The sequence below is a fragment of the Strix uralensis genome, chromosome 7 (assembly GCF_047716275.1).
Source record: "Strix uralensis isolate ZFMK-TIS-50842 chromosome 7, bStrUra1, whole genome shotgun sequence".
Classification (NCBI taxonomy): domain Eukaryota; kingdom Metazoa; phylum Chordata; class Aves; order Strigiformes; family Strigidae; genus Strix; species Strix uralensis.
Genome location: NC_133978.1, coordinates 38,603,330 through 38,616,258, shown reverse-complemented (window position 1 = coordinate 38,616,258; position 12,929 = coordinate 38,603,330).

Here is a 12,929-nt window from a genome sequence, read left to right as displayed (position 1 = left end):
CAAGGAAGAAAAATGGTGTTTATAGTCCCTCTGGACAGGAAAGTGAGGGTTTAAATCATTTTGTTTCTTTTAACTCCTCTGATTTCTCCATTGCGGATGAAAGAAAACAACTCATCAAATATTAATAAGATAAAGATTTCAAATTGTGCTTGCATACCATGTGCTCCTGAAATTACGTGACACTTTCCTCTCAACTGCCAGTCTCCTGATGCTTCCAGAAGAGCCATAGCCTATACAGACCATGTGAGAATTATTCTGACAGGTGTAGTCTCACCGAAACCTGAACATCTTTCTTATTAGGATGCCAGGAAGCATGTTAATAGCAGATAGCACTACCTGTGTTGTATAAGCATGTACTGCAACAGAGAACTTAGCTATTTCCAAACAAATATTTTGTCCCTACATCTGTGATAACACCTAGCGCTTGGAAATGTTAAACAGTACTGGGAATTGGACAATCTCTGGAGACATGGAAAATAAGACTTTTGAAGCACGTCTCAGCAATTCAAGGGTATAGCAAAATGGAGGTGGGCATAAGCTCATTTCAGAAAGTATAAGGTGCTGCTGAGGAGGAAAAGCACAGAAGGAGAAAGGAGTGAGAGCTGCTGGACACGAGCTGTCTCATTTGCGCCACTGTGTGAGGGCTGTGAAAAACCAGCCACAGGTCACAGCAGAACATCCTCTGCTAAGTGCTGGGGCTGCCTATGTGAAAATACATCACAGAATCACAGAATTGTCTAGGTTGGAAAAGACCTTGAAGATCATCCAGTCCAATCATTAACCTAACATTAACAGTTCCCAACTACACCATATCCCTCAGCGCTATGTCGACCCTACTCTTCAACCCCTCCAGGGATGGGGACTCCACCACCTCCCTGGGCAGTCCATTCCAACACCCAACAACCCATTCTGCAAAGAAATGCTTCCTAATATGTAGTCTAAACCTTCCTTGGTGCAATTCGAGGCCATTCCCTCTTGTCCTATCGCTTATTACTTGGTTAAAGAGACTCATCCCCTGTTCTCTGCAACCTCCTTTCAGGGAGTTGTAGAGGGCCATGAGGTCTCCCCTCAGCCTCCTCTTCTCCAGACTAAACCCCCCCAGTTCCCTCAGCCACTCCTTGTACGACATGTTCTCCAGACCCTTCACCAGCTACGTTACCCTTCTTTGGACACGCTCGAGTAATTCAATCAGCATGACCCGATAGAAAATATCGGCCCAATTTCCTATACAAGAAGAAAACCTTTAAGTTCATGACTATGAGATTCTAGTAACAATGTATGTATGCAATATGTAATGAGTTCATGCGTTTAGGACTACTTTTAAGATTTATGGTGTGTACTGAATTCATTTCATCACTACAAAGATTACGTTAATGTGGTTTTCTGCTACATTTAGCTCAGAAGCTGTGGTTGCGACTGATCGAGTATGCAGACTGTTAACCAGGAAAGATGTAAGAAAACACAGACATCCAGAAAAAAAATTGCATTGAAAGAGGCAGAACACTTTGTTAGGTATCAGAGGAATCAGTAATTTTACAGAAACATGATCACCCTTTAAGAAGAATTTGGAAACTCTAATAAAAAGGAAAGAGTGGAAAAGAAGAGGAAATAAAAGAAGGAAAAAGCAGTGTGTGCCCCTGTGCTGTGCAGGAAGCCCATCTTCTGTGCTTGTAAATGGCCTCAGATAAATCACCTGCATTTCCTGCACAGACTCTGGCCAGCTGTGGAAGGGACATAAATAAGTTGTTCTCCACCAGCGTCCTTTAGAACAAATTAGTCATTTCCACTTACAAGAACAAGAACAAAATGGGAAAACAAATGAAAACAAGGTTGTGGGGCCAGAGTTGGTTGCCTTTGCGACTGTGAGGCCTCTTCTGAACCATGCAGAAAGGACATGCAATTCCATGAGGAGGAGGGGACAGCCCTCGTGGGGTCCATGTTACATCCCAGTGCTGCCTGCAAGGAGCTCCTTCATGCTGCTGAACCTCCTCAGCTCCTGCAGAACAGATGGGCAGAAACAGCCATTTCTGACTGAGGTTCCCTCTCTGCATGTTATTTTATGTATTGGAGCACACAATTGAAAAGGAGCTGTGTATCAGAGGACTTGGTGTGGCTAATTACCCCATGGGCACACAACCCTCCACACAACTCAAAACCTTAATTGCTGCTGAGTTTTCCTCAGCTCATCATGGTGCTGAGCTCTTCCAAAGTAAGGAAAATTGGTGGTTCATTGCCGCAGAGTTCTCTGTTTTCTGACACCATCATTTGGAAATAAATTGTTCTGACAACTTAGGAAGTCAGCCCTCCACCCTCCTGAGTATCTATTTGCTAAAGTGAAAGAAGCATAATATTTTATTCTTGGGATGGTGCACTTGGCCCCAGTGCTTGGCCACTGTAAAGAGCACTTGGAATTTATGAGAAAATGCAAACAACAGCCTCATAGTAGCGTGTGTCACTTATAGCAATGGGAACTTCTGATGCTGAACTTAAGGTGTGGAATACATGCCAGACTACCGTTTAATATATAGAAACACATCCCCATGCTATGGAACTTGAAGCTGTAGACAGTGCAAAAATATGTGATCCTCTATCAAGCTTGAAAATCTTTTCAGCATCTACCCATTTTTAACATGTTTACCATAAACAAGCTGGCAAAGTCTTCTGCTCCAACTTCAAAGCAGATGGGGCGAATAGTTTGGGGGCAAAATGGAGATAGAAATGCTGGTTGTCAAATATATAAATAAAGCAGCCTGGAGTATTCGATGAGTGGCAGCATGTGGAAGGAGTGATCAGCCCCAAGCACACTGGCCACAGGGTGACCTTGAAAACTGAGCAGAATTTCAGTTTTTGGATCATTCACGCAAACTTTCCCTGTTGGGAGAGATGTCTGAGAAAAATACAGTATGGTCATAAGAGAAAGCTTATTTTATTTTGCCATCTGATTTACAAGCGATTTAGTTGGCTTCAAAAGAATCAGCGAAAGTGATTAGAAGAAAAACAGCACTTTGAGTTCAGAAACATGTATCTAGCTTTCCAGGGTGATGGTGGAATAGAGACTATCCTGACCATCTGCAAAGAAACACCGGAACTAGACTTAGTGAGAGTCATAAAGTAGAACTAATTAGAAGCAGAGACACTGCTGATTTTTGATATATGCTTGCACACATGACGCTGACTGCTTTGTCTTTGATTTTGATTCCAGTCATGTTTGGAGGAGCTTTCACATTGTGTTTGACAGAGAGCATGAGCCATAACCTAAAACAGAACCATAAAATATAACCAAACCACTGAATCACATATGCCCTTGTCAGATTATTTCCTCTTTATGGAGATGTTCTGCCAAAGCAGAGAAGAGTCTTAGTTCAAGCTACCTGTTGAAGAGGTCTTTTTTTAGCAAAAGCAGGAGATAACGATGATGATAAACACTAAACACTTCCATTGTTAATGTTAGTGAAAGTGATGCAGTTAATGGGTCATGGAGAAAGTTGTTGGTCCAGGGGCTTTATACAGATACAGGAATGGAAACTATTGCAGAAGGATCATGCTAATAAATTTCAGTTTAGGAAGCAAATAACATAGCAATTAGATAATCTAATTAATGAGGATCTTTACATAATTAAATTAATGTCCTGATTGTGGTAAAATGTCACATTGACATTTCATTGACATTCATATTTACTACTAAAAGAAGTGTTAACTAGTGATGCATTACATTTTCAGGATACTCGTATACTGTATAGGAATTTGCTTTTTCATCATCACCTACCACTCTCCCTGGGTAGGGCGCAGGATTACACATTTGAATACCCACATCCTTTTCCTGAGAGTAATTTTGATTTGATCTTTGACATTAGACAGGTCATTAAACTCTCTGTGTACAGATGAGCTCTTCCAGCATATTACAGTACCCAACTATCTCTTGTGCAGCAGTGCAATTTTTATATAGTCTTTCAGAAGAAGTTGGAGAAAAGGATAGTATATGGTTAGAGTTGTATTTTGTTGCTGTAAAGTTACTTTAATGCCCTGTTCCATCTTTGGTTTTTTGAATATGAGGAATTTCACTGGTGATGAGTATGGAGGAGAACTATTTTCACCATTTTGGTAATTTCTAAGTAAGGTGCTTCTATTGTACGGTGAGATTAAACCCTAGTGTGAATGAAAACTAAACAAGCATTTCTAAATCCACCTGAAGAGAACAGGAAAAAGACTCTGAAGTTACAGTAAATGTAATCCCTGCTTTGATATTCATATATTTCATCACTGGGATCTTTCAGGATTAGATCCAATACCCAGAGCAATTATAACAGGCTTTGAAAAAAGACTGGCTTTTTCAGAGCCAATATGACACATCTTTATCACACAACCCTGTCTCTGCACCCATTTTCCTCTGTACAAGTTGCATGTTATTGATTTAGAAACCGGTGTTTTTCCTGGGCACCTCTTTCAACATTCAAATAAGTAACAGGGCTTCTTGTAGGCATCTGTGGGTCTATCTTCTCTTCTTTCTGGGACAAAAAAGCTTAACTACCTTCTTTCTCGTCTAATTCTATAGCACAATGTGTGACAATATGAGGTCCCAGCTATAGTGCCAATGGCTAAAGGTACAGTTGCATCTCTCTGGCCTGCCTCCTGATACCAGGAAGAAAGGCAGGAGATCATGCAAAGAGTCTCACCGAGTCAAAATGTGATTTCAGGTTCATAGGTAAAAGGTCCCAGTTCTGAAAATTCACGATAAGCACATATGCCTGAACCAGGAACCTGGTCTTAGATTTAACATGGGACTTGCTTTATGCTGAATCAAATCTATTATCAATTTTACTTATTTATTTTCTTAATAGCCAACTTCTGCATCAGAGTTTTGAGGGACAGACACTTAAGTACTTTAAAAAGGAAAATAATTTATCATATCCATTTTAATGCACAGAGTGACAATTTTTAAGGTCACCTGCTAGGTCAGGAACAGACTTTTGGAGAAGATCCAGCTACCCTATGTTTGGAACTGGTGTGTGTGCAGGTGTTGGACCAGACTGATGGCCACACAGATGGTGTGGTTTACAAATCTGGTGTGCAAAGCGTGTGACAAATGCAGAAACTTTTATTTTCCTGTTTTTTCTCCTACCTTGGGCTACACTTAAAAGAGATTCTGATCTAGTTAAAACCATTCCCTTCTTTCAGTACCTAGGCATCCCTTGAGAAAAATAATATCTAAAGTATCCTGTGATTTTATCTCTGGGCCAATGCGAAAGGATGGCTTCTGAGTAACATGGGATTTGCTAACCGGAGGACAAAAATGTTGATATGAAATCTGTAAAGAAGTAACCATATAACAATTCAGGAACTTGTAGTAAACTGAATTTAGCAGAAACCTTACAGAGCATGGATAATACATTTTAGTGAAATTCCCAGAAGCCTTTGCACTTCTGTGACAAAAATTTGGTTGTCCCATTGCTCCTGGCTAGCTGGTGACGTGCATTAGGGTAACATGACTGTTAATAAGCAATGGACTGAGGGAAGATGCAGGGGGACTGATTCTGCCCACCTCTGACCAGCAGTGTAGTGTTGCCTGATGTGCATTTCCCAGTGTCTTCTCCACTTTATGCCCTTAGTGATAACTTTTCCATCACTTCTCTTAACAAACCACTAGGAAACACCTAAAGCACTCACAGTCAGGAAATTCCCCTTGATATTCAGCCTTAACATTTCTCTCTGAAATCTCATCTCATTATTTTTATTTATAAACTCTTGAAACACCTTGAATAATTCTTCTCCATCCTTTCTATTTTTAGACACAGGCAGACAGATATTCACATTCCTCTCAGCATTCAACCAGCCAGGCTACTCAGAAGTTTCCTTTAAACTTCCTTCAAAAGCCTCTGCTTCTGCAAGTCCTGTCTCCTTCCGTCTTTAGCAGGGTTTCAGGGGAGGAGGAAAGTCTGGGGGAGAAGCTGTGCAGTAAAAAGAGAGTATAGACGGTGTGTCTATTTGGGGAAAGGGGGAGAAGTAGAGGAAGACAACCAGCAAGAACTACTCTGTGCCATTTCTCTGATAAAATCTGGCGTTGGAAAAGAGTTTCTTGGTTCTGTAGGGCTCTTGGGACACCCCAGGATGGGTAGAATAGTTGCTGCAGGAGCTTCATGCCCTCAACTTCTACTTCCTGGTGGGGACATTTTTTGACCCCACTAAGCCACAGCGTCTGCACCCACTTCCCAGCACATCCTTTATCCAGTGTGAGACAGCATTTCCTTACTGGCAGCTGGTTTTATCTGCTTCTTTCAAATGGACCTTCCAAGAGCTCATTTAAGAAGATGCAGTGGAAAAGTGAAGGTTTCAGCCAAATGGTGGTTGGCTTTTGTGACTGAACAAAGGAGTCGGCCAGGTTTTTGTTGTTTGAATGTCCTTGTCTGAGTTCACAACTTGTAAACCCATTTCCCTTTTCCAGACTAATTCTTCCTGCAGGGGATCACACTCAAAAGCTTTTGTGCTGCTGGGGGAGTGGGAAGGCTTTAGATACCACAGAGGTACCTAAGTGCCTAATTGCCACCAATTTCAGTAGGACTTGCCCTAAATATACCTTGGAGGATACATATCAAAGACAGATACTTTTAAACGGGATTGCTCTGTCTGAGTTGATAATCTCCTTAGCTCCTGCCAGTATTTTTGCAAAAGATTTAATTCTTCCATTTTTCTTGCCACTTCAGCAGCTGAGACACAGAGCGGAGGAGGACTGTAAGGTTGGCAAAAGTCGACTGCAATAACTTCTGAATCCTAGAAAGGAAAGAGTCTGTGCAAGAGGCATTTGCTACGGCAGTTACATTATCCACTGATGTAGAAAGGCCCTGCATATCTAACACATGCTCAGTGTGCTCAGCTTCCTCCAGAGAATTTACTCTTGGCCTTTGCTCTCAGCCCATATTGTTTCAGCCTTCAACAACACACTGGCTAGATTTTCAAAATGCCTTGAATTAGTTTCTCCTGTCATAGTGGTATGAAAATAGCAATGAATTCAACTGATCTTCTTGCAGCATTTAGCAAGCAGTGTCACTACAGCTTGTTTCTTGAATTTCCCACATCGGATGCCAGGCAGTTTTTGAGCCCATATGTTAGGACCATAAGGTAGAAGCTCATGACCTAGAGTTGTTCTCTTCTAGGTACAGCAAAAAAAAAAGAGTAGGTGAGAGAGAGGAGCAGAACAGTTATAGTGTTGGTTAACACATATACATAAGTAGGACATGCCAATGTTAGCCAAACTGCTCCGATAGATCTGCAGGTCCTTCAAGGTACCACGAGGAGATGTTTGCATGACAGCTCCTTTCCATACTGCAATGGGAGATGTGGCACCAAGTGGCATGTTATTTAAAAAAAACCACTCTCAGTGGTGAATCAGTTATGGCAAGTACCTGACATTCAGGGCATGTGTCTATAATTACCCCAGAGTGATGACCCTCTTTGCTAACATAACTTCCACCACTGTTAATGCATACTTCAAATAGCCCAGAAGGCATCACCACGCTGAGAAACTGGTGTTTGCTGCTTTGTTAGGAGCTACTCCTACTTCAAATTCAAAGCTAAAACATCTATTTGGAAGCAAATGAAATAGTGGGGGTATTTTAAAATATCTGGCTGACATCCACCTTCTGGTAAGAATGCTAAAAAATTGAAAATGCAGTTACCTAATCTGACTTGGGATAGCATGTAATTAATTAGCCCAATAAAGTCAGACAGTCTACATCCATTTCTACTATAGAGTAAATCACATCTACACAAAAATTATTTCACATCCTACTTGCCCTCCAGTAACGTTAGAGCTGGCTGAATTTTCAAAATAATCTTCCAACATGTATTTTGGTAAACATGTGACAAAAATAACAATGTTCCACTTAAAAACAGTTTCCTTCTTCTTTCTATTTCAGTGAATGCTGCAAATTGCTGAAGTGTCTCCTTGTTCCTAATTTGCAGTGTCTGGGGTGGGGAAAGCATGGCCACTGAGTTAATTTTTTATTTATGAATTTATTTTTACAGACCATGTAAAAGAGGCTGGAGCTCCCCCATCTCTTGCATGTTTCTGTGTTTTACAATCCTGCTCTGGACTGTTCTTAACCCATAAGAAGGGATGCCCTTGCCTGCTGGTCCTCACTAATGCTTGGTAGGATTTGTCGCAGCATTTTGTGGCTGTTCTGCTTCCGAAAGGAGGGTTTTCTGTTCACCCATCATGGAGGAGGTTCTGCCTTTGCTGGTCTTTACACCAAGCTGCGTGAACTCAGGCAGTCCAGAGACTTTCATGACTTTGCCTATTTTATTACAGCTGCCAGAGTCATAAAAAAGCTAAAATAAAATGCAGCAAAAAACAGTGGAGGGTATGACTGGGAGGGTCTTCTCCCGCCAGGCCACCTCTTGCAGCTCTGATTGCTCTCTGTGCCTGGTGACTGGCAAAGGCCATGGCAGCTACGGAGTGATGCAGCAGGACATGAAGCTGCCAAAGGAGATGGGCTGCCAAAATGGAGCAAAAAAGGGGGAAAACACATTTTTTGGAGCCACTTGTTTATGTGAACTCCCTCCCAGTGATCCATATTTGAACCCTGTCAGGTTATTTGTTTGCTCCTTGCAACACGATTTGCTGGCACCTACCTCCTTGTGAAATGGCTGCCAGTGCCAGTGGCTGGTGGGTGCGAGGGGGATGCACCCCTAATTGCTGAACGTCATGCCAAGGCCATTTATATCAGCACAAATGATCAGCACTCACCCTACCAGAGTGTCTAGATACCTCACCCTTCAGGAGCTGAAACACAAGGTGAGTCTGGTTGACTTGACTGGGAGAAGGACGCATCATAATTAAGTGATAAACTCCATTTGTGGAAAGCAACATGAGTATAGGAACCAGCATATACGGCATAGTCTGGGTAAAAAGAAATTTTAAAAAAGTAGTTTTCAATCAGAGGAAGAAGAGTTCCTTCCCATCTTGTATTTTTCCAGCAATTATGTGCAATTTCTTAGATGCCGGCCAAGGAAGGGTGGCAGAATCAGCTCCTCAAATAAGTATGTTCACCTTGTCCACCACTAAAATTCAGAAAAACATGTGGAGTTTAAATAAATGTGTTTGCTGAACTAGCCTAACATTATTTTCACTGCCAGTTCCCAAGGAAGGTGCAGTTTTACCTGTTTTTTGTTGCTGTAATTCAGTCAGAGTTCTTCTGGATTTGATGAAAACTATTTTTACAAGTTGGTCTTTACTGAGCTGGTCCAAGAAAAAAATGAAATAATGAAAAAGTTGCCACCATTTACCAAATCCAAAATATTTTCCCAGCTCTAGCTCCGAACATTTTTTGTCAGTCATGCCTAGAATAAAAAGTTCTCTTTTTTATGGACATGAATTTGAAACAATTTTCCTAAGGAGTTCTTGGAACCCTCCCACATACCCTTTATTATTATGATTTTTTTTACTTTTTTTGATTTGGTGTAATTGTCATTTGAATATATTGAATACTTTCAGGAGAAGAACAAAAATAAATAGGCTGGACTTGGCTGACTAAGCGCGATCAAATCCAGAGTGCTGCTTTTGAGATAACTTGGACTTTTATGAGTGGGAGTGGATTACGCAAATGGGATAAAATATCATCAGTGCCTGTCTAAAATACCTGCTGAAGGGTTTTTGTCTTCAGATAGTCAGTTTAGGGAAACAACAGGCCAAAGGATCATATTTTACAACTGACTATGATTTGGCCTAGTCCTGCTTATGGGAGCCAGCCTGCAAATACCTTTCATGAACAGGCTGTTTTGCAGATGATTGTGCTCCAGCGGGACTCCTTGTGCTAATGACTTTCCAAGATGACTAAAGTATCATCACCTAGCCCTATGAAATATAAATCAAAAAATCAGCCCTTCCAGTGGCTGGGGAACAACAAGAGAGACTAAAACACAAAATGATTTGTAAGGCACTGAAAACACATAAAGCTTTCAGTTAAGAAAATGTAGGGGTTTTGTAAGAGGCAGAGAATGTAACAGCCCCTTTTCTCATGGGGAGAAAAAACCCCCACATTTTAGAGAGTTTTCTGCTGGTCTTTTCAAATTGTTGGAATTTCTCTGGGAGATGGGAATTCCTGGCAAGGACAAGGCCTTTGATTCTTCACCTCTCTGGAAACTGAGCTGATGGTTTTTTTTTCCATGGTGCAGCCTGTTCCTGCTTTGTTGACCTGGATATTCCTCCTTGTTTAGAGAAGTTTTGTCTTAGGCTGGAAAAAGAAAAACACAGGCTTTCACTCATCTTTTGTCAGGCTAAAATGAAAGACAAAAAACAAGAAGGCCTTTGGGTTTCCAGAGAATTCCAAGCATTTCTAATATGTTAAAATTATTAAAAATTCCAAGTCTGGCAACCAGAGTCAAGCAAGTTCAGTCAATGTTTATTTCCTTTGGTCTTTGAAAAGCCTTCTCCTCCCTTGTATTTTTTTATGATGGTGAAAGAATAATTCAGAAAACTACAATAGAAAAGGACCCTTTTTCTCTCTCTATCCCAGTATTTTGACTTTGAAATGCCTCAGCGCCTTTGAAGGGAGCGGTGCAGCATGCGACAGTCTGCAGAGAAAGCACTCACATAGCAAAGAACTCATCACCCCTGTTATGAAAGATAATGCAGTAATGGGAATAGCAGGAGGAGATATGGTTTTATGGTGTCCTCCTTGTCCTAAGGGTGTTTCAAGTTTCACTTGTACCTCTACTACCAAGCCATGGGAAGGCAGTTACACCTCCCCAGCTTGGAGTGTTTTCGTGGTAGGAGCGCGGCCAGAGGAAGAGAGGAAACAAACAGCAGGATGGGATAAACCAGCCTCCAAGTATTTCACTTGCTTGCTTTCCCTCTCCATCCCTGGCTGCAAACACGCTGCTGCATGTAACAGGTTGCCCTCGCCCCATCCTGGACCCCCTCAGCAACCCTGTCATTGTAAGGGCCATTGCTCAGCCAAGCCCCTACCTCACTTGGGGGTCTGAAATTTAGATTATTTGCCCCTTCCATTAGTTTCAACTAATGCCACCGACCTCCCTCCTCCACAGCGTTGTGCAGTGCTGGTGACTGGTCCTGCTGGCATATGTGTGGTCCTTGCAAGGTGGCTGACCAGCATCCCAGCACAGGGCCTTTTCAGCATGATAAATTCATGAAAAACACTGAATTCAGCATTACAGTGAAGTGTGGAAGGGGAAAAGGAGGACTTTGACAACTGGTCAGGAAATGAGTATTGATTAAAGAAATCCCTCTTATTAATCACACACAGTGGGTATGTACTCTGAGGTAGTTTGGGGTAATATTTAGCAATACTCCATCTTTTTTTTGCCAGCGACAGCGTGCTCTCAGCATCTATTTTAAAGAGCAGCCAAGGAATTTTAGAGGTGGGTGAGCAAATGTCAGCTCTCCCCCCTGAGCCCATGCTGGAGGGACAACATGCTGCTGTTCAGCATGGCAACACCTGAAATCCTGTCAAAAATCTGTCAGAAGATATGGACATAATACAGAAAACATGATTTTATCCTTAATTCTTATGGAGCGTGTGGATTCAAGAAAACCGAGAAGAAATATGACCCAGGACAGTTAGGTGCTTGCAGTCAGAATCTGTCTAGTGATTGCATCACTTCCAATACTGAGCATTAAAATATCAAATGGACTGGATGTTTCAATCAAACTCTGAATTGATTCAGTTCCTGGTCAGGGTCTAGTAAAGCCTTGATCATTACAGAAGCAGCTGAAACTGCAGCAAAGCAATTGACTGACATCCCTTGGGAGCACTGACGTATGCCACGGTCAGAAGAAGCCTCAGCAGAAGGACCAAAAATGTCAAAATGTCAAAAGTGGATCTAGTGAGGAGCTGAAATGGTAGTTGGGATGGAGGGGCAGGTGGGTTAAAGCAACCAGGAATGAGGCAGGCCTTTGACAATCTGCTGAACTGGCAGAGAGGAGCTGCTGCATCCCAGATTGGAGGCACGGACTGGGAGGAAGCTTGAAGGGAGGTGCTGGGAGGTGGGGATGTGGTGGGGCCCGGTGCAGAGCATCCTTTCCTGCCCACAGGTGGTCTCAGGAGCACTCTCGGTGCTGGGCACAGCAAGGTGCTGCTGAAACAGAGACCTGGAAATCAGCTCAGTCTCAGAAATGGGATTTGAACATGAGTTTGCAGATACACATGTGGAGGACAGAAAAGCAGTACTGTAAGTTTGTGAGGATGTTAAAAAAATAAGGAAAATGCCAGCTACTGTGACAAATGGACAAGAGTGATGTTGATATTGAAAGGTGAAGTTCTGCAAGAGAAGTGTTAATTACATGCATGGCAATGTATATATTAACCTTTGGCTACATTGAAAAATGTTTCAGCAACAGGCATACATTCCTGCACAGACTATAAAAAGTCTGCACTGTGCTCCTATTACTCTGGCTTTGGATTTCACATGGTAAAAGTGCGAATGCCTGACAGTTGCCTCCTGTTTGATGGGACAATCTGCCATTGCTTTAAAACACAACTGTCACAAAATGATGGCACAACAGACTGTGTCTTGCACCACAAGGAGGGTGACAAAGCAGAACGTGCCACTGGCCATATTGCAATATGATGCATTAGTCACGTGCTACTGTTAATAGTGCATTTGCCACATTAATTTATCACTGCTGCATCTCGAGTACGTATCACAACAAATTAGTCAAATCCTGACCTGTTTACACAAGGCAGGAGCCCACGGTTGATACAAGATAGTTTCCCTGAGTGGAAATTTTGAGGATTAACACTTGATTAATTTATGCCTGGGATTAACAACGTTACAAGATTGATATTGGTTTCAGATCCAACAACCTCTTTTTTATAAGGAGAGCATAATAGATCACTGGGGCAGTGAGGTCCATTCAGACAAAGGGATGCTCCAGATGTGGGTAAAGATCTTTTAAAAGGTTAACGTCATACCAC